Genomic DNA, 22,483 nt, shown 5'->3' on the forward strand with positions numbered 1-22,483 from the left:
AGCTTCCATTTCCTCCCTCCTGGAACCCAGTAGAGAAGCCCATCTGGAGGGCATTCAATGTCCCCAGCCATCAGCCAACACAAGTTTGTCAGCTATATCAATGATCTGTCTTGTAAGTGGATCTCTAGCCCCAGTGAAATCACTTCAGCTAACATTATGTGGAACAGAGATGAATTGTCCACAAAGAGCCCTTCCCAAATTGCAAAATTGTGAGCAAATGAATTGTTACTGTTGTTTTTAATCACTAAGTTTTAAAGTGGTTTGTTACACTGCAATAGATAAATAACATTGCCCCAATAATTTTACTCCTAAGAATTCATGCTCAGGTATTAATTAGAAATGCAGACAAAGCTCACACTCAAGAGCATTTCTTGTGAAGAGGCTTAGGCAAAGTTTATTGCCTAAATTAGGAAAATAATTATGTAGATCACAGTACATCCATTATGAAAGCAATTTAAATGTTAGCAATTTGGGAAAATACTTGAGATATACTTTTAAGTGGAAAAAGTCATACAAAGAGCTATGCATATCAAAGAGAAAAAATTAAGTTACGAGTGACTATTTCTGGGCAATAGGATTATGAGTGATTTTATTCTGATCTTCACATTTTTGTGATAACTGCATAATCAGAAAAAAACTTTAAAAATGAGAAAAACTATCAAATTGCAAAATATATCCGTAGGTCAGATAAACATTAAAAACAGGAAGTTTTCTTATAACTATACTTTCAAACTCCTTTTTATAAAAAACATTTTACCAAGGCATTCAGCAGTATTAATGCTGAATTGTTTGCTCTTTCTCATAATTGACATGCTGATATGCAGTTATATTGCAATTTTAAAAGTCAGCAGGAGATAAACCTATTAGCAAAGCCCTTTCATAATCCATAACCTCAATATAAAAATCCTGAATAATTAAGCAGTTCCAAAGATGTGGCAAAAAATGTGAAATAATTGAAGAAAGGGCTTAAAAAAAAAAACAGACTCACATCATTAAAAGCTTATTTTGGCTAAGACACTTCCCACACATCACACGCCTCAATCCTCTCAACAGCCTTGTGAGGAAAATGTTCTCCCCATTTTACAAATGAGGAAACTTCAGAATTGACCGAAGTGTATACAGCCTGCACCTGGGAGTCTGCCACTGTACACTCCCTCCACTGCACCCCGCACTCCCGCCTCCACAAAGGTCAGTGGTTCAACACGTTTATATGGTGAAAAAAAAATTATCAAACACATGGGCTATTTGAAAAACCCTTTCTTATATTCAACACAATTAAGTAAAATATATTTAATTGGGCTTTTCAATCCTCTTTAGTTACATATTTTCTACTACTAACAGAACTTGAAGAAGTGCTCAAAGGTATTGGGAGGAGGCGGATCAGTTTACAAAGTAGAGGTAGTTAGTTATGCAGCTCCCTCCTCACTATCCTCTCTTCCTTGCATCTCTGTGTGACCCCATCCTTAGCATTACTGGGGTTTTTAAGAAGTGGAAAGCTAGTTGTCATTGTTGTATTTATTCACTGTTCATGTTGGTTTTATTTCCAGTAAACTATATCCAACCCAGATGTGTAGGGTCAGTACCACAGAGAGTTCCCACAGGACATTTGACTGGAGACGATGAAGAGACAGATGAAGAGCCAAATCTTAACCAAGTCCAGTGTGTCTTTTTAAATTAAAGAATGTCAAATAATAAAAATAACAATAACAGCCAAGGTTTTCATAGTGTTTACATGTAACAGCTCTTTGCCATGCATTTTATCTGTGAACATTATCCTACTTAATTCTCATGCCTCTTAATAGGTAGCTACTAATTTTTATCTTCATTTTACAGATGAAGCTAAGAACTCAGACCCCAGATAGATGGTGGTCAGGGTATGAACTGTTTGATCTCAGTTCATGCTCCTAACGACCATGCTATGTGGCCACATGGGCTGCAGTAGCAGGGCTGAGGATTCAGAGAATCCTGCTTCTTTCCTCTTACTCCAGCTCCAGAGGTAACCCTGAGTACAGCAAAGGGAAAAGGGCTGCAGCAGGGAGAGTGAAGAAATGGGAATCCTCATCTTGCAAGGTCAAGCTGGAGGGTGGCTTGTTCCAAAGCCAAGGCTACTTGCTTCCCAGTTCCAAGCTGCTAAGTACACTGCAGTTTCTTTTAAATTGTGTTTTTATTCATCTATCACTCCCCATTTCTAAAAGGATATAAGTTATCCTTTTAGAAATGGGGAGTGACGGATGAATACAGCAGTATTGATGCTGAATTGTTTGGATATAAGTTATCCTTTAAGAAATGGCAAGATTGTACCACTGCACTCCAGCCTGGGCAACAGAGTGAGACTGTCTCAAAAAAACAAAAACGAAACAAAAAACAATTATGTAACCCTCTTCATTTTTTCTTTAAAAAGCCTGTGTCTGCCTTTATCTCCCTGAATGCACACATAGTTTACAATGGCAGTTATATTCCCATTGCAATGCTCTATTCCCAAATAAATACCATTTTCTCTTAGAGAGCCTCTCTCTGTTATTTAGGTTGACAGCTCTAATGTCATTTTCTCAGCAATACCTTCCCATACAACAATATTTAAAACTGACATGTTTTTCCTACTTGCTTTCCCAAACAAGCAGCCTACATCCCCTTCCCTGATTTTTCTCCATGGTACTTGTTATGCTCAAATCACCAATTACTCTGCTTCCTTTGTTTTCTATTTATCTGCTTCCCCTAAATGAGAGCAGGTTTCTGCCTTATTCACTGCTCTATTCCCAACAGCTAGAACAGAGCATGACAGAGTAGATACCCAAGAAACGTGTTAGATGAATTAATTAATTAATTAATTGATCAACAAACTCATCACTTTACAATTGCAAGGTCCCCTCAAAAGACTTGCAAGGGTAAGTCAGTCAGTCAGTGAAAAGATGAACCAGCAAGTTGTCTGGACTTTTCAATCTTCTGGTAATGATTCAGAAAATATTTTGAAAGTCTTACAAAATTATGTGATGATAAACATAATTCCATTCAGATTTTAGGTGACATGTGCCCTTCTATACTTTTCTTTTCTTTTTTTTTTTTTTGAGATGGAGTTTCACTCTTGTTGCCCAGGCCGGAGTGCAATGGCGACATCTCAGGCACCTCAACCTCCACCTCCCAGGTTCAAGCAATTCTCCTGCTTCAGCCTCCCAAGTAGATGGGATTATAGGAATGCACCATCTTGCCCAGCTAATTTTGTATTTTTAGCAGAGGCGGGATTTTACTATGTTGGTCAGGCTGGTCTCAAACTCCTTTAAGGTGATCCTTAGCCTGTGGTGATCCACCTGCCTCAGATTCCCAAAGTGCTGGGATTATAGGCGTGAGCCACCATGCCCGACCCCTTTTATATTCTTTAAGCAAGTTTAGAATTAGTGATTATTAGTCACTTATGGCAGGGGCACAGCTTGAAGAAACAGAAAAAATTCAGAAGAGGTAAACATTTTGGTAGTCAAATCACCACTGTTAATCCTTAATGCAGCTGATCCAAATAAATCACAAGTTTCATTATCCAGCTCTCTTCTACTAACAAAGCAAAGGCAGGAAAGCCAGTTATTGATTAGCACATCTTCCTTCATGCCTCAAGAAACTCAAAATTCCATGCCTCCTAACACAAGTGCAAGAATGAAATGTGCAGAAGCTGGGGAGGTGTGTGCTCTGAGGAGAGACATTAGGAGACACGGGGCTCTGACTAGTAAAGAGATGCATGCCTGCAAGTGGTGAGATGTCGTCTTTTCAAACATTTCAATCTCAGTGACGAGAGGTAGTTTCAACTACATGCAATGCCCTTTCAACCAGTGAAAGGTAATCTAGCAGAACAGAAAACATGCCACAGAAAAGGCACTGCAGGCAGGCAGGGTGAGTCAGACCCCAGGTGGAGCTGGGAAACTTGCCCAGACCTAAAGGCCTAACCACCTGTGCCATCCAAATGTGGCGAAATGCCAACCTTGCATCTGAGGCGACAATTTTAGACCACCACTCCTTGCCACACAATAGGGTTTGGGGAGCTCTTGGCTTTCCCATACTCATAGAACTATGAGAGCTGGGAATATTTTCATGATCAATGAGATTTCTTTATAAGGTTTTCAGAAAGAGAAAGTTGAATTGACTAAGGCCAAGACGGCATTCTTCTGAGCATTCTACTGTTGCCCTTACCTGTTCACACTGTCACCTGGCACAGACTTCACTGTGGTTTCTGGCATGGGGGGTGACTATATGACACGGATTGCTGGCTGTGAATGAGCCAGTATCTCAGAACCCTGCCTGTGCCCTGAGGCCCACAAAGCCTTCCCAAGCCTTTAGCTCACACTGACCCAACCCTCTTCCACAAACACCTGTACTCTAGTCCTCTAGTCCTCGATTAAATGTAATCTCATCTTACTCCTTTTTTTAAAAGTGTGATTATTCTTTCACAGCTAGAATATAGGTTCCTTAAGGGGCAGGGACTACATTTTATGATTCTTTTTTTGCACCTGCAGAACTACACATCATTGTCCAACCTAGCCTTGTATCTTTTCTTTTTTTTCTTTTAGACAGAGTCTTGCTCTGCCACCCAGGCTGAAGTGCAGTGGCATGATATTAGCTTACTGCTGTGTTGACCTCCTATGCTCAAGGAATCCTCCTGTCTCAGCCTTCTGAGTAGCTGGGACTACAGGTGCATTCCATCATGCCCAGCCAATTTTTTAAATTATTTGTGGAGACCAGGTCTTGTTATGCTGCCCAGGCTGGGCTTGAACTCCTGAGTGCAAGCAATTCTCCTGCCTTGGCCTTCCTAAGTGCTGAAATTACCAGCACAAGCCACCGTGCCTGATCACAGCCCTGTCTCTTTAAGTAAGCCAAGCAATTCAGGAAGAGAGCTCTGGACATCCTAGTTCTTTTTTATCACAAAATTCTTGGATCCGTTATCTACCTAACTCTTAACCTCCAGCTTCTCCTACAACACCAAGCTTCATCCTTGTCCAATATTGCCTCTAAACTTAAAAATTTTGCCCCATTGGATCTGAAATGGACTTGGCTTTTTTTGTTTGGCCTCCTTTTGCCCCCTGGCTCTATCCATACTGAGTACCTACTCCAGAAGAACAAGCCTACACTCACAAGACCCAAAGACCCAACCTGTCATTAGCCAGATGCACAGGGCCACCACTGAGATTATCTGTGATTCCTGTTGGGGAAAAGTGAAGAAACCGGGCATGCTATAATCATCATGAGTGCAGTCAGAAAGAAGACACAATTCTGCCATGCTACCAGCTGCTTCTCCCACACTACCAGCAACCCCTTCCCCTGGCTGTTCATTCACCTCTCAGATAAGCAAGAAGGAACTTGTCTCACCATCACCTGCAGCCACGTTTGATTTATCAGGGAAAGCATAAGTGAACTGAGGAACCAAGATATGAAAGTGGAAAAGACTGAAAGCTCCCTGAAAGCAAGAACTGTGTGTCTTATTCATAATTGCGTCTCAGGGCATGGCAGTGTCTAACCTGTCAGTAGATTCTCAATAAATTTGTGGAAATAATTAGAAACAGAGTGTCCGTCTTTGATCTCCATTATACAGGTTTTTTGAGGGAATTAAATCAATAAACATGTGTTATTCACATAGGCAGACACATTTTGGATGCTTGTGTGTTCAGTTTCACTATTGATGTAGATAAAACGCTATGACACACAGACAGCACTTTACAGAATCAAGTATTCTGTTCAAATTGGGAGCCTACAGGGGAAAAAGTGACATTTGAGCTGGGCCTTGAAATAGGAAGCAGCATTTCAAAGGAAAGTATGATAAGAATGATATTAGCCTCACAATTAAGACTCGTTGAGGGACAGCCTCCCAAAAATCTTTTGTGATAACTTCCCCAGCTCTCAAAGCCACCAGAGAAAAGAACTTCCCTGGAGATCCAGGCTAATCTACACAAATGGGTGTAGACATTAACTAGAGAACACTTCTTACTTGCAGCCATCTATATAATCTCTAGGATAGAGACCCAGATACTTAGGACCATATGGGAAGAAAAAGTCCATGACCAGTAAGGAAGCTATGGGAATACATTACAGCCATAAGTCATCTCTCAAAACTATTTTGAAATGATAATAGCAATATTAGTAGGCAAGAGTCTAGTTATGCAAAATTAAAAAGGAAGTGAGGTTTCAGGCAGCACTGAATTCAGATGACCTGAAGACCCTGGGGAAGTACCCCAGGTTGTGAATCAGGCTGCCTGGGTACCAGCAGCAGCACTGTTACTATTTGTCTGAGAACAAATAATGATGTTTTGGTTAAATAATCAATAGAATATTATCATAACAGAGGAAATCTATTTGCAAAAAACAATGAACCTTATTTAAACTCTGCATTATAAACTAGAATTAATAACTACAACATCTTAAATAGTATAGAAGTTTCCATTTTCAAGATACTTGAGCATTTGTCATTGTATATGCTATTCATAATTCCTGTTGAGGTAGACAGAAAAACAGGTAAGAGAGAGAGGTTAACCACATTCCCAGGTTTCATCGCAAAGCAGGAGGCAAGCCCAAGAAAGCCTGACTCCTAATCCTGAGGTTTTCTAATCCTGGTCAAGTATGGTCACTGGGAAAAGTTCTGCAACCACTGATTTTATTTAGCCATCTCCAGATTTCATCTGTCAGGTGCTTCCATTTGACTTTCTTAGTAATAAATTCCTATAGCTGACTGTTTAGCATTTAAAGCACTTCCTTTTTTTGTTTTCTTGAGACAAAGTCTTGCTCTGTCACCCAGCCTGGAGGGCAGTAAAGTGGGCAAGGCTCACTGCAGCTTCCACTTCCCAGGTTCAAGTGATTCTTATGCCTCAGCCTCCCAAGCAGCTGGGATTACAGGTGCACATGACCGCACCTGTCTAATTTGTGTATTTTTTGGTCAAGATAGGGTTTCACCATATTGCCCGGGCTGATCTCAAACTCTTGGGCTCAAACAATCTGCCCACCTCAGCCTCCAAAAGTGCCAGGATTACAGTCATGAGCCACTGCCCCCAGCCTGTTTCTTTTCTTTATGATGCATATTCCCTGCATGTAGTAAGAGGAATGTAAAGCAAACTATCTTATATTAATTTTAAGAAAAAAAACTTTTAGTTTCAGGAGTATATGTGCAGGTTTGTAATATAAGTAAATTGCGTGTTGCAGAAGTTTGGTGTACAGATTATTTCATCACCCAGTAATAAGCATGGTATAGTAAAATCTGAATATTAGAGTTTTTTTTTATCTTCACCTGCTTCCCACCCACCACCCTCAAGTAGGTCCCAGTGCATACTGTTCTCTTCTTTGTGTCCATATGTACTCAATGTTTAGCTCCCACTTATAAGTGAGAACACACAGTATTTGCTTTTTTGTTCCTATGTTAGTTTGCTTAGAATAATGGTCTCCAGCTCCAACCACGTTGCTGTAAAGGACATGATCTTGTTCATTTTTATGGCTGCATAGTATTCCATATGTATATGTATCAGTCTACTGTTGAGGGGCATGTAGGTTGATTCCATGTCTTTGCTATTGTAAATAGTGCTGCAATGAACATATGCATGCATACATCTTTATGGCAGAATGATTTATATTCCTTTGGGTATATATCCAATAATGAAATTGCTGGGTTGAATGGTAGTTCTGTTTTAACTTCTTCGAGAAATCACCAAACTGCTTTCCATGGGAGCTGAAATAATTTACATTCCCATCAGTAGTGTGTAGGCATTCCCTTTTTTTCTCACAACCTCACCAGCATCTGTTATTTTTTGATCTCTTAATAATAGTCATTCTGAGTGGTGGGAAATGATACCTATTTTATTGTGGTTTTGATTTGCATTTCTCTAATGATTAGTGATGTTGGACATTTTTTCATATGTTTGTTAGCCGTTTGTCATGTCTTCTTTTGAAAAGCATTCATGCTTTTTGCTCACTTTTTAATGGGATTGCTTGGTGTTTGCTTGTTAATTTGTTTAAGTTCCTTTTAGATCCTGAATATTAGAGTTTTGTCAGATTCATGTTTGCAAATATTTTCCTCCATTCTGTGGATTATCTGTTTACTCTATTGATCATTTCTTTTGCTGTGCAGAAGCTCTTTAACTAGGTCCCATTTGCCAATTTTTGTTTCTGTTGGAATTGCTTTTGGAACCTTCATCATGAAATCTTTGCCAGGGCCTATGTCTAGAATGGTATTTCCTAGGTTTTCTTCAAGAGGTTTTATAGTTTTAGGTTTTACATTTATGTCTTCAATCCATTGAGTTAATTTTTGCTTATGGTAAAAGGTAGGGGTCTAGTTTCAATCTTCTGCATATGGCGAGCAAGCTATCCCAGCATGATTTATTAAATAGGGAGTCCTTTTCCTATCGCTTGCTTTTGTTGACTGTCAAAGATCAGATGGTTGCAGGTGTGCAGCTTTATTTCTGGGCACTCTATTTGGTTCCATTGGTCTATGTGTCTGTTTTTGTATAATACCATGCTGTTTTGGTTACTGCAGACTTGTAACATAGTTTGAAGTTGGGTAATGTGATGCTTTCAGCTTTGTTCTTTTTGTTTAGAATTGCTTTGCATATTCAGGCTCTTTTCTGGTTCTATATGAATTTTAAATAAGAAAAAAGCTTTTTTTCTAATTCTGTAAAGAATGTCAATGGTGGTTCGATAGGAATCACATTGAATCTGTAAATCGCTTTGGACAATATGTCCATTTTAACAATATTGATTCTACCTATTCATGAGTATGAAACATTTTTCCATTTGTTTGTGTCATCTCTGATTTATTTCAGCAATGTTTTGTAATTCTCAATGTAGAGCCCTTTCACTCCCTGGTTAGCTGTATTCCTGGGTATTTCCTTTTTTGTGTGGCTATTGTGAATGGGATTGCATTCTTGATTTGGTTCTCAGCTTAGATGTTGTTGGTATATAGAAGTGCTACTGATTTTTGGTAGGGCACAGAGGCTCACACCTGTAATCCAAGCACTTTGGGAGGCTGACAAAGGTGGATCGCTTGAGCTCAGGAGTTCGAGACCAGCCTAGGCAACATGGCGAGACCCTATCTCTATTAGAAGATACAGAAATTAGCTGGGCATGGTGATGCATGCCTGTAGTCTCAGCTACTCGGGAGGCTGAGTTGGGAGTATCACATGAGCCTGGAAGGTAAAGGTTGCAGTGAACTAAAATAGCACAATTGCACTCCAGCCTAGGTGACAGGGTGAGACCCTGACTCAAAAAAAAAGAAAAGAAGTATGGAAATACTACTTAATTTTGTACATTGTATAACAGGCTTTTAAATATTCCTAATCCAAATTTGGTTAACTCTAGAAACAATTCATCACAACTGAGGAACAATTCATCACAACTGAGACTTATACAAAATTCCATATATTCCCTATTTTAAGTAATCAGGAAGAATATCATATAAGTTTTTAATCTGTTGGTGGTTGTATGGGGGAAGTGTCCAGTGCCCAACCCTATGCATGTGGGCCCTCCATTGACACACACCCACTTGGCCTCAGCGTTTCCAGTATGGTCTCACTGCTCCTCACTTCCCCCACATGCTCATCACTACCTCAAGACATGACATGTGCCACCCTTCTTTACCACTGTTCTTGTAGCTTTGCCCTGACAAAGTTCCAGCTATGGTCTCTATTACTAGTTAGTACAAGGTTGAAAAGAAGCACATCTTAGATGGATAATAAGTTTGCACCAAAATCAGAGGGACAAATGGAAAACCCAGAAAATAATTAAACCTAGCAGAAGCATCAAATAAAACTGTTCTGTTGTCAAATATATTTAGCGGGGTTAGGAAAATTCTCCAGGTTTCTTTACTTAGAATAACAATTTCTAGCCCTAACAAACACAACATACTTTTTTCGTAAACATTTCACACTTTGGGAAATGTTGGTATTGATCATTTTAAAAGTGTATTTAATAGTGAAGGCATACCGAGTATCCATCACAAGTGAACAGCTAGAAAGTCTGGAGACATGTGTTCCAAGGATGGAAAGCCTGATACTTGCTTGGGTCTCTCAATGCAGCAACAGTACAGAAATGTAACACCACCTCCTTTACCATCCTGAAACAGAATTCATATATATTTCCTACATAAACATAATTTCCAAAAAGGCTAATAACAACATAATATGCATTTTAATATGCAAATAATTGGTCACGAATAAACAAACAAACACAAGTAGTCAGATGCTTGCAACTATATGCAGAATAACCATGAGTGTGACAGCTACAAATGCAGGCTACACAGTTGTGCTGTATCAGCTACTCAAATACAACTGGTGTTGTCTGTTCATAATATGCCTGTTACCGTGGATTTCAGGTTCTTGGTCCCCCTGCCCCAGGAATGAGGGAAGAGGCCCTGGAGGTGGATGGCCTCATTCAAGTGTAAATATCGTACCCAAAGAGTTTTGCAGAAAAGAGATTTATTAGGCAGAGAAAGAGAGAGAGAAAAAAAGTACGGAGAGAGAGGGAGGGAACTCCCATGATGTCATGGGAGGGGATCCAGAGGTGGAGTCTGCACAGATGAGGGGCAGGGGGTCTTTTAATCTGGGAGTTACTCCCACCCCATTCAAGTTCTTGTCCAGTGAGAGGAGTTCTTCCAAACATCCTCTGGAGTGACTGATTTTTTGACTTTGACATCTGATTGGTTGTTCCACCCACAGTCCTCCCATAGCTTTTCCCGGGCTTTCTAAACAAAAGAAGTTCACCTGGGCTGTCTACCTTCGTGCCCGCAAAAGTTAGAAAAAGATCTCTAAGCTCCTGGATGGAGACGTGAAAGAAGGCAGGTCAGGCATGTTGCTGAGTTGTTTTTGCTTTTGAAACCATGCCCCTTGTGAACCTGGGGAAAAGATGTTAACACATTCCCTCATGCTTTTCTGAAATAAGAAACAATTTTTGGCAAAGCTTCCAACAAAACAAAATATACCCAGCTACTTGGGAGGCTGAGGTAGGAGGATCACTTGAGGTCAGGTGTTCAAGGCCACAATGCACTATGATTACACCTGTGAATAACCATTACAATTCAGCCTGGATGACACAACCATGTCCTTTTAAATTATTATTTCAGTCGTTTTTGGGGAACAGGTGATGTTTGGTTACATGGATAAGTTCTTTGGTGGTGATTTCTGAGATTTTGGTGCACCCATCACCCAAGTAGTGTATACTGTACCCAATGTGTAAACTTTCATCTTGCCCCGACTTTCCCCAAGTCCCTGAAGTCCACTGTATCATTCTTATGCCTTTGTGTCCTCATAGCTTAGCTCCTACTTATAAGTGAGAACATATGATGTTTTTTATTCCTGAGTTACTTCACTTAGAATAATGGTCTTCAATTCTATCCAGAACACGAATCACCTTATTTTGTTCCTTTTTTGGCTGAGTAGTATTCCATGATGTGTGTTTGTGTGTGTATGTATATATATACATATATATATATATATATATATATATATGTCACATTTCCTTCATCCATTTAATTGATGGGCATTGGAGCTTGTTCCACATTTTTGCAGTTGCAAATTGTGCTATTATAAACATGCATGTTCAAGTGTCTTTTTCACATAATCATTTATTTTCTTCTGGGTAGATACCCAGTAGTGGAATTGCTGGATCAAATGGTAGATCTACATTTATTATTTATTTGGTAGAGTCTCACTGTGTTGCCCAGGCTGGAGTGCAATGGTGTGATATCAGCTCACTGAAGCCTCCGCCTCCCAGGTTCAAATGATTCTCCTGCCCCAGCCTCCTGAGTAGCTGGGATTACAGATGCACACCACCATGCCCAGCTAATTTTTGTATTTTTAGTAGAGACAGAGTTTCACCAGGTTGGCCAGGCTGGTTTTGAACTCCTGATCTCAAGTGATCCACCTGTCTCGGCCTCCCAAAGTGCTGGGATTACAGGAGTGAGCCACCATGTCCGGCCTACTGTTAGTTCCTTAAGGAATCTCCATACTATTTTCCATAGTGGTTGTACTAGTTTACATTGCCACCAGCAGTGTAAAATGTTCCCTTTTGACCACATTCATGCCAACATCTATTATTTTTTAATTATGGCCATTCTTGCAGGAGTAAGGTGGTATCTCAGTGTGATTTTGATTTGCATTTACCTGATAATTAGTGATGTTGAGCATTTTTTAAATGTTTGTTGGCCATTTGTATATCTCCTTTTGAGAATTGTCTATTCATGTCCTTAGCCCACTTTTGGATGGGACTGCTTGGTTTTTTTCTTGCTGATTTGTTTGAGTTCCTTGTAGTTCTGGATGTTAGTCTTTTGTCGGATGCACAGTTTGTGAAGATTTTCTCCCATTCTGTGGTTGCCTACTCTGCTGATTATTTCTTTTGCTGTGCAGGAGCTTTTTAGTTTAATTTAGTCCCATCTGTTTATCTTTGTTTTTGTTGCATTTGCTTTTGGGTTCTTGGTCATTAAGTCTTTGCCTAAGCCAATGTCCAGAAGGGTTTTTCTGACATTATCTTCTAAAATTTTTACGGTTTCAGGTCTTAGATTTGAGTCTTTGATGGATCTTGAGTTGATTTTTGTTTAAGGTAAGATATGAAGATCCAATTTCATTCTTCTATATGGAGCTTGCCAATTATCCCAACACTATTTGTTGAATAGGGTGCTGTGATGGTTAAAATTAAATGTCAACTTGATTGGATTGAAAAATGCAAGGTTGTTTCTGGGTGTATCTGTGAGGTGTTGCTAGAGGAGATTAACATTTGAGTCAGTGGACTGGAACAGGAAGAACCACCCTTAATCTGGATGGGCACCATTCCCCCACTGCCTGCACAGCAAGAAAAGGAAACAGAAGATGAAATGAGTGGACTTGCTGAGTCTTCCAGTCTTCACCTTTCTCCCATGCTGGATACTTCCTGTCCTTGAACATCTGACTCTAAGTTCTTCAGCTTTTGGACTTACACCAGTGGTTTGGCAGGGGTTCTGGGAGCTTCACGACTAATACAGAATATTTCCCCACTTTACATTTTTGCTTGCTTTCTTGAAGATCAGTTGACTGTAAGTATTTGGCTTTATTTCTGGATTCTTTAGTCTGTTTAATTGTCTATGTGCCTATTTTTATGCCAGTATCCATGCTGTTTTGGTGACTACAGTCTTATATTTTGAAGTTGGGCAATGTGATGCCTCCAGATTTGTTCTTTTTTCTTAGTCTTCCTTTGCCTATGCAGGGTCTTTCTTGGTCCATATGAATTTTAAGATTTTTTTTTCTAGTTCTGTGAAGAATGATGATGGTATTTTCATGGGAATTGCATTGAATTTGTAAATTGCTTTTGGCAGTATGGTCATTTTTGCAATATTGACTCTACCCGTCCATGAGCATGGCATGTGTTTCCATTTGTTTATGTCATCTATGATTTCCTTCAGCAGTGTTTTGTAGTTTATCTTGTACAGATCTTTCACTTCCTTGGTTAAGTGTATGCCTAAACATTTTTCTTTTGCACCTACTGCAAAAGGGATTGAGTTCTTGATTTGATTCTCAGCTTAGTTGCTATTGGTGTATAGCACTGCTACTGATTTGCATACATTCATTTTATATCCTGAAACTTTACTGAATTCATTTATCAGTTCTAGAAGCTTTTGGGATGAGTCCTTAGGGTTTTCTAGGTATACAATCATATCATCCATGAACAGTGACAGTTTTATTTCTTCTTTGCTAATTTGGATCCTCTTTACTTCTTTCTCTTGATTCTCTGGCTAGGACTTCGAGTATTATGTTAAATATAAGTAGTCAAAGTGGGCATCCTTGTATTGTTCTAGTTCTCTGGTGGAATGCTCTAAACTTTTCCTCATTCAGTATGTTAGCTGTCGGTTGGTCATAGATGGCTTTTACTATCTTAAGTCATATCCTTTCTGTGCTGATTTTGCTGAGAGTTTTAATCATAAAGTGATACTGGCTTTTGTCAAATGCTTTTTCTGCATTTATTGAGATGATCGGTAATTTTCAATTGTTTATGTGGTGTATCACACTCATTGACTTGCTTATGTTAAACCATCCCTGCATGCCTTGTATGAAACACACTTGATCATGGTAGATTACCTTTATGCTATTGGATTTGGTTAGCTAGTATTTTGTTGAGAATTTTTGCATGTATGTTCATCAGGGATATTGGTCTGTAGTTTTCTTTTTTGGTTATGTATTCGGGTGATACTGGTTTCCTAGGATGATTTAGGGAAGATTCCCTCTTTAGCTTTTGGTATAGTGTCAACAAGATTGGTACTGATTTTTCTTTGAATGTCTGATAGAATTCAGCTATGAATCTTTCAACTCTAGACTTTTTTTCTTGTTGACATTTTTTTAAATTGCCATTTCAACCTTGCTGCAAAAATAAATTTTAAGCAAATTCTTGCTAAAAAAAAAAAAAAAAAAAAAATTGTTGGCAGCCAGGTGCAGTGGCTCATGCCTATAAACCCAACATTTTGGTAGGCCAAGGCAGGCAAATCATGAGATCGAGTTCAAGTCCACCCTATACAACATGGTGAAACTCCATCTCTACTAAAAATACACAAAATTAGCCAGGTGTGGTGGTATGTGCCTGTAATGCCAGCTACTCGAGAGGCTGAGGCAAGAGAATCACTTGAACCCAGGAGACACAGATTGCAGTGAGTTGAGATTGTGCCATTGCACTCCAGTCTGGGCGACAGAGCAAGACTTTTTTCGGAAAAAAAAAAAATATATATATATATATATATATATATATATATGTGTGTGTGTATATATATATATATATATATATAGTTGGCATGGCCAGGCACAGTAGCTCACACCTGTAAGGCCAAGGAAGGAAGATCACCTGAGGACAGGAGTTCAAGACCAGCCTGGTCAACATGGTGAAACCCCATGTCTACTAAAAATACAAAAATTAGCAGGAAGATGGTGGCATGAACCTGCAATCCCAGCTACTCAGGAGGCTGAGGCATGAGAATCATTTGAACCTGAGAGGCGGAGGTTGCAGTGAGCCAGGTTGTGCCACTTCACTCCAGCCTGCATAACAGAGTAAGACCCTGTCTCAAAAAAATTTTCTTAATGCAGAAAAAAAATGGTTGGCAAATTTTTTTCAACTCAGAACAGAGTTTTAGAGTTTCCATTTCTTCCTAGTTTAGCCTAGGAAGGTTATATATTTTCAGGAATTTATCAATCTTATCTAGGTTTCCTAGTTTGTATACATAAAGGTGTTCATAGTAGCCTCGAATGATCCCTTGTATATCTGCAGTATCAGTTGTAATATCTTCCATTTCGTTTCTAACTGAGTTTATATGGATCTTCTCTTTTCTTTTTTTGATTAATCTTGCTAATGTTCTATCAATTTTATCTTTTCAAATACGCTTCTTGTTTCATTTACCTTTTGTATTTTTTTGTTTCAATTTCATTTAGTTCTGCTCTGATCTTTGTTATTTCTTCCTTCTGCTAGGTTTGGGTTTGATTTATTCTTGTTTTTCTCGTTCCTTGAGGTGTGACCTTAGATTGTCCATTTGCGCTCTTTTGGACTTTTTAATGTAGGCCTTTACTGCTATAAATATTCCTCTTATCACTGCTTTTGTTGTATCCCAGAGGTTTTAATAGGTTGTATCACTATTATCATTTAATTCAAAGAAATTTTTATTTTCTATCTTGATTTCATTGTTGACCCAATAATCATTCAGCAGCAAATTATTTAATTGGCATGTGTTTGCATGGTTTTGCAGATTCCTTTTGGAGTTGATTTCCAATTTTATTCCACTGTGGCCTAAGAGAGTTCTTCATATAATTTCAATTTTCTTAAATTTATTGAGACTTTTTGTGGCCTATCATATGTTCTATCTTGGAGAATGTTCCATGTGCTGATAAATAGAATATATATTCTGCAGTTGTTGGGTATAATGTTCTGCAAATACCTACTAAGTCCATTTGTTCTAGGGTATAGTTTAAGTCTATTGTTTGTGGACTTTGTGTCTTGATGACCTGTCTAGTGCTCTCAGTGGAGTATTGAAGTCCCCCACTATTATTGTGTTGCCATCTATCTCATTTCTTAGGTCTAGTATTGTTTTAAAATTTCTGGAGCTTCAGTGTTACGTGCATATACATTTAGGACTGTCATATTTTCCTGTTGGACTATACCTCTTATCATTATATAATGTCCCTCTTAGTCTTTTTTAGCTATGGTCACTTTAAAATCTGTTTTGTCTGTTGTAAGAATAGCTACTTCTGTTCACTTTTGGTGTTCATTTGCATGGAATGTATAGTCCCACCTCTTTACCTTAAGCTTGTGTGAGTCCTTATGTGTTAGGTGAGTGTCTTGAAGATAGCAGATACTCAGTTGGTGAATTCTTATCCATTCCGCCATTCTGTATCTTTTAATTGGAGCATCTGGCTGGGCACGGTACCTCATGCCTGTAATCCCAGCACTTTAGGAGGCTGAGGCAGGTAGATCACCTGAAGTCAAAAGCTCGAGACCAGCCTGACCAACATGGAGAAATCTCGTCTCTACTAAATATACAAAATTAGCTGGGTGTGGTGGCACATGCCTATAATCCCAGCTACTCAGGAGACAGAGACAGGAAAATTGCTTGAACCCAGGAGGTGGAGACTGCAGTGAGCTGAGATTGTGCCATTGCATTCCAGCCTGGGCAATAAGAGCAAAACTCTGTCTCAAAAAAAAAAAAAAAAAAAAAGAAAGAAAAAGTAGAGCATTTAGATCATTTGCATTCAGCATTAGTCTTGAGATGTGAGGTACTATTCTATTCATTATGCTAGTTGTTGCCCAAATACCTTTCTTTACACTGTGTTATTGTTCTATAGGTCATGTGAGAATTACCCTCTAAGAATGTTCTACTTTGGTGTATTTGAGGATTTGTTTCAAGATGTAGAGCTTCTTTTAGTTCTTGTAGTGCTGGCTTGGTAGTGACAAACTCTCTCAGCATTTGTTTGCCTAAAAAGGGCTGTATCTTTCCTTCATTTATGAAGTTTAGTTTTGCTGGATACAAAATTCTTTGCTGATAATTGTTTTGTTTAAGGAGGCTAATGCTAGGACCACAATCCCTTCTAGCTTGCAGGGTTCCTGCTGAGAAATCTGCTGTTAATCTGATAGGTTTTCTTTTATAGGTTACCTGGTGCTTTTGCCTCACAGCTCTTAAGACTGTTTCCTTCATCTTGACTTTAGATAACTTGATGACTATGTGCCTAGGTGATGATCTTTTTCTGATGAACTTCCAGGTGTTCTTCAAGCTTCTTGTATTTGGATGTCCAGATCTCTAGCAAGGCCAGGGAAATTTTCCTCAATTATTCCCTCAAATATGTTTTCTAGACTTCTGTATTTCTGTTCTTCCTCAGGAACACCAATTATTCTTAGGTTTGGTCATTTAACATAATCCTAAACTTCTTGGAGGCTTTATTAATTTAAAAAAAATTTTTTTTTGTCTTTGTTGGATTGGGTTAATTCAAAATCCTTGTGTCAAGCTCTGAAGTTCTTTCTTCAATTTGTTTGATTCTATTGTTGAGACTTTCCAGTATATTTTGCATTTCTCCAAGTATGTCTTTCATTTCCAGAAGTTGTGATTGTTTTTTATTTGTGCTATTTCTCTGGATAATTCCCATCATATCCTGAAAAAATTTTTTGAATTTAAGTTGATATTGATCTTTCTCTGGTGCCTTCTTGAGTAGCTTAATAATTGACCTTCTGAATTATTTTTCTAGCAATTGAAAGATTTCTTATTGGTTTGGATCCATTGCTGGTCAGCTAGTGTGATCTTTTGGGGTACTAAAGAACCTGTTTTGTCATATTACCAGAATTGTTGTGTTGGTTCCTTCTCATTTGAGTAAACTATGTCAGAGAAAAGATCTGGGGCTCAAGGGCTGCTCTTCAGATCCTTTTGTCCCATGGAGTGCTCCTGTGATGTGGCGCTCTTCCACTTTTCCTAAGGATGAAGCTTCCTGAGAGCTGGACTCCAGTGATTGCTATTTCTTTTCTGGGCTAGCCACCCAGCAGAACTATCAGGCTCCAGGCTGGTACTAGGTAGTATCTACAAAGAGTCCTGTGATGTTGTCTGTCTTCAGGTCTCTCAGCAGTGGATACCAGCACCTGCTCTGGTGGAGGTAGCAGGGGAATAAGCTGGACTCTATGTGGGACTCTGGTTGTAGTTCTGTTTAGTGCACTACTTTCCTTGAATGCTGATTGTGCTGGCAGCAAAGTTGTCACGTGGTCAGACTCAGGACATCTGGCTAGCCAAGATGTTACAGGCAGTGGAGTTAGCTGTTGTTTTCTCCTTCTTGAGGGCGGGTTGCTCTTTTATAAGTTGCTGTGTTGGTTGGCCTCCAGCCAGGAAGTGGCACTTTCAAAACATCATCAGCTGTGGTAGTATAGGGAGGAAACAAACTTGCTCTAGGGTCACCTGGATAAGTACTCAGGTTTCTCAGGTGGTAGGCAGGGCCATAGAACTCCCTAGAGATTTATGTCTTTTGTCTTCAGCTAACAGGACTGGTGGAGAAAGACCATCAGGTGGGGACAAGGTTAGATGTGTCTGAGCTCAGACTCTCCTTGGGTGGGCCTTTCTGCAGCTGCTGTGGGAGATAGGCCAAAGGGATTATGGCTGCCTCTGCTGCATCATACAGGTTGCCAGGTCAGTGAGGGAAAGCCGGCAGTGACAGGCTTCACCCAGCTCCCAGGTAATCAGAAAGGCTGGTCTCACTCGCACTGTGCTCCCCCAACAACACAGAGTTTATATCCAGGCAGCTGGTGAGCAGGGCTTGGAACAGGCTCCAGGCTACCAGCCTCTCCTCTGAGAAAGCAAGCAGAGGAGAGTGCCCCTCCCGCTGTGGCTTCTGTGCCTGTGTCTGCACTTCCCATTTGCCCCCAACCCCAGACTCTGCCTTGGAAAATTTATACTTGGTCGATATTATTACAAAGTTCAGCTGGAACTTTCCTTCTTCCTGTGGTCTTTCCCTAACTCCACTGGCAGCCCTCCCCAAGGACCCCTATGAAATAAAGTCAGAAATGGGTTCCCTGGGCTTCCTTGGAGGCTGACAGTGCCTACAGGTCTTTCCTGCTTCCTATTCTACTTTTATAATTCTCTCCACTCTCTAAATTCATTTCAGCTCTAGGTAAAGTTGAAGCCTTCTCCCGTGATCCAGATTTTCAGGCTCCCCGATGAGGATGTATGTTTCGAGGCTGACTTTCACCCTCTCACACTTTGGGCACTCACAGTTTTTTGACTGTTTCTTGGAATTTGCAGTAGCGAGCCACTTCTTTCAAAGGGTCTATGAATTCTTTGTTTTCCTCGTATATTCCTGTGGTAGTTCTTGGAGCAAAAGTTTACGATGTGGTCTCCATATGCTGTCCTGTCCATCCAAGTGGGAGCTACAAGTTAGTCCTGCCTCCTATTCACCATTTTCCCCTGAAGGCTTCAAGATCATGTCTTTTTAAAAAAATTATTTTTGTTGGGATGCTAAGGTGGGCAGATCACAAGGTCAGGATTTCAAGACCAGCCTGACCAACGTGGTAAAACCCCATATAAAATCATAAAAAAATCAGCTGGGCAAGGTGGCACGTACCTGTAATCTCAGCTACTGGGGAGACAGAGGCAGGAGAATTGCTTGAACCAGGACCCAGGAAACGGAGGTTGCAGTGAGCCAAGATCATGCTGCTGTACTCTGGCCTGGGCTACAGAGCAAGAGTCTGTCTCAAAAAATATATATATTTTTGATACAATTTTTACTTGATTTGTATTGTCATTGTATTCCTAAGAAATTCAAGTGTCTATTATAAAATCCTAATAACTTTGTGTTGATATGTTAAACACAATTAGTAGTAGGCTTAATTAGATACAGATTTTTTAGCTACATGATTGTCAATTCAAGTGAAAGTCCAGGGGTTGAAGGACAACTCTTGCTTCTATAGCATTGTTGTGTGCACTGAATGTGACTAGAATGTATCCACCACAGTTTCTGGCCAATTATTGTGATAACAAAAACACTCCCACAAATTCATAGAACGTCCACTAGGGGGTAGAACCACTCCATTGAGAACCACTGCCGAAGAGCTTTAGTGTCTTTAATATAATATAAGCTGCAAAGACAGAAACAAGGATGGGATACTTTTTTCCCCCAAGTACAGGTAGTTTCTTAAAGGGCTATCATGTCACTAATCACACTTCTGGAAATGTTGGTATTAATAATTTTTAAAAGTGTATTCAATAGTGAGGACATACTATCTGTCACAAGTGAACAGCTAGAAAGTTTTGGAGACGTGTTCCATGGATGGTGGAAAGCCTGATACTTGGTTGAATCTCTCAATGCACCAACAATACAGAAAAGATGTCATCTCTAAGAAGATAAATGGGAAGGAGCTGATAGAGACTTTCTAGTACACTGAGACATCACAGACACAGCCTGAGTCTCATTAGTGCTATTTAGAATAAATGATTTTTTAAAAGTTTCACATGTGGAGTCTAGGCTGTTGCTTTGAAGTTAGCCTTAGAGTCCTTAGACATATTCATTGATAAAACTTATTTTTCAAGGGCCATAAGTGTCTCTAAGCCTATTTCCCAAAAGGAAAGGGGATTTGTGGATCAGCCCAGTGAATGAGGGCGAGAGTGTTGACTATTTTTTCATTATCAATTCAAAATATAAAACTTAAACAATGAAATGTTTATTTTCACTATTTTCCCAAGCCTGTAGATTTTGTAAGTATTGAAAGACCTATTTAAATTGGAAAGTCTACATTTTAGAATTTACTTTTCTCAAACCTGGCTTTAACTTATAACCCAAATTTACCAGAAAAATAAATCAAAGCCACATTATTCAGGGCCTAGTGAGGCTGAAAATGTCCTGATCTCTACCATGAGTAGAAACAGACTCAAGTAAACAATTACAGAGCAGTTGGTGAGCACTATTAGCCATAGGATCATAGAGAAAAGACATTTCTTCAACTTCAAGCTTAAAAAGAGTTTCTTGAAGACTAACTAGGAGGGGACCAGAATTATCTCCTTAATTGTACTGTCAATTTTAACAGATTTGAAGCATGAGAATAATGTTTCTGATTTTCAGAAGTATTTATCAGGCATTGGTACCACCTGGTAGCCATTTTAATTAAACCTAAAATTATTGTTTAAAAGAACTGGAAGCTTTTTCCCTTTACTAGGCAAGAGGATCGCTGGAGCCCAGCAGGTCAAAACTACAGTGGCCTGTGATGGTGCCACTGCACTCCAGCTAAGGTGACAATGAAAACCTGCCTCAAAAAAGAAAAAAGAAATTTACAGCTATAACTACATCAAAGTTAAATATTTCTGTTTAGCAAAGGACACCATACAAAGCAAACAATATATTTTCCATGCCTAAAACCAACATTAGAGTAAGCATCACTTTATACCTATCAAAAATTAGGGGGAAAAGCCTGATATTATCAAGTGTTAGCGAAACTATGAGGAAACAGAAACCTTCAAGTACTGCTGGTGGGAAAGAAATTTGACAGTCCTTATAGTTAGCTATCTGTGGGAGACCAGAATATGCCTCCCCCAAATAAAGGATTGTTGAGCTAAAGATGATTAGGCAGCAGCAGATGGGCCAGGTGCGGTGGCTCACATCTGTAACTCCAGCACTTTGGGAGGCCAAGGAGGTGGATCACCTGAGGTCAGGAGTTTGAGACCAGTCTGGTCAACATGATGAAAACCCATCTCTACTTAATATACAAAAATTAGCTGGGTGTGGTGGTGGGCGCCTGTAATCCCAGTTACTTGGGCGGCTGAGGCACGAGAATCACTTGAACCTGGGAGGCGGAGGTTGCAGTAAGCTGAGATCATGCTACTGCACTCCAGCCTGGGTGACAGAGTGAGACTCTGGCTCCAGGAAAAAAAAAAAGCAGCAGCAGCAGCAGCAGCAGATACAGGAGCGCTCTCTACACTCCTTCTATTTGCCTGAAAGCAGGACACAGATTTATAAGAAAAAGGGTATCCTGCTACCTCATGGACAACAAGGTTAACCACTAAAGACAGCTTTAAAACCTCATCAGCCTCGAAATGATACCGGAGGAAATTTATTTTCACAAGCTTGGCTAACCTTTATCTGCCATTTGTCTGCCTTCCCCACAAGTTGCTACTTGTAGAGACCCCAAGTCTTTTTCCTTTGTGCTGTTACTTCTCTAAAAATTTACTGTTCTTTGTTGAAAATAAAAGCTGGAATTCAAAGCTACCTCTTTGAGAACTACTCATTGTCTGGGTGTCTCCCTTGTACGTATAAAATATACATTAATAAACTTGTTTTTCTCTTGTTAATCTGTCTTAACAGGGGTCTTTTCCAATTACAAAGGTATGGGAGTTATTTTCTCCCTATATATGCATCCTACAACCCAACAATCACATTACTGGATGTATTCATTTTCTATTTCTGTGTAACAAATTACTCCATGATTTTGTGGCTTAAAAATGAATAATAAAACAACACTTATTATCTCAAAGGTTAAAAAGTCAAACATGACTTTCCTGAATGCCCTGAATCAC

At 39.5% G+C, this 22,483-nt stretch overlaps 1 protein-coding gene across 2 annotated transcripts in view; it reads right to left on the reverse strand.

Annotated features, from left to right (window-relative positions):
• NMD3 (NMD3 ribosome export adaptor) overlaps positions 1-22,483 on the reverse strand; it is a 150,346-nt gene that overhangs the window by 83,650 nt on the left and 44,213 nt on the right. The window contains exon 17 of one of the 2 annotated variants that reach the window (XR_004263883.1): positions 9,937-10,066. The exons of the other annotated variant lie outside the window; for it this stretch is intronic. The gene's annotated coding sequence lies outside the window, so the exon portion shown is untranslated. The remainder of the gene's footprint in view (positions 1-9,936; positions 10,067-22,483) is intronic. 2 annotated transcript variants of the gene reach the window in all.

Source organism: Sapajus apella, unplaced genomic scaffold (genome assembly GCF_009761245.1).
Source record: "Sapajus apella isolate SASKATOON/1434 unplaced genomic scaffold, GSC_monkey_1.0 scaffold4, whole genome shotgun sequence".
Lineage (NCBI taxonomy): Eukaryota > Metazoa > Chordata > Mammalia > Primates > Cebidae > Sapajus > Sapajus apella.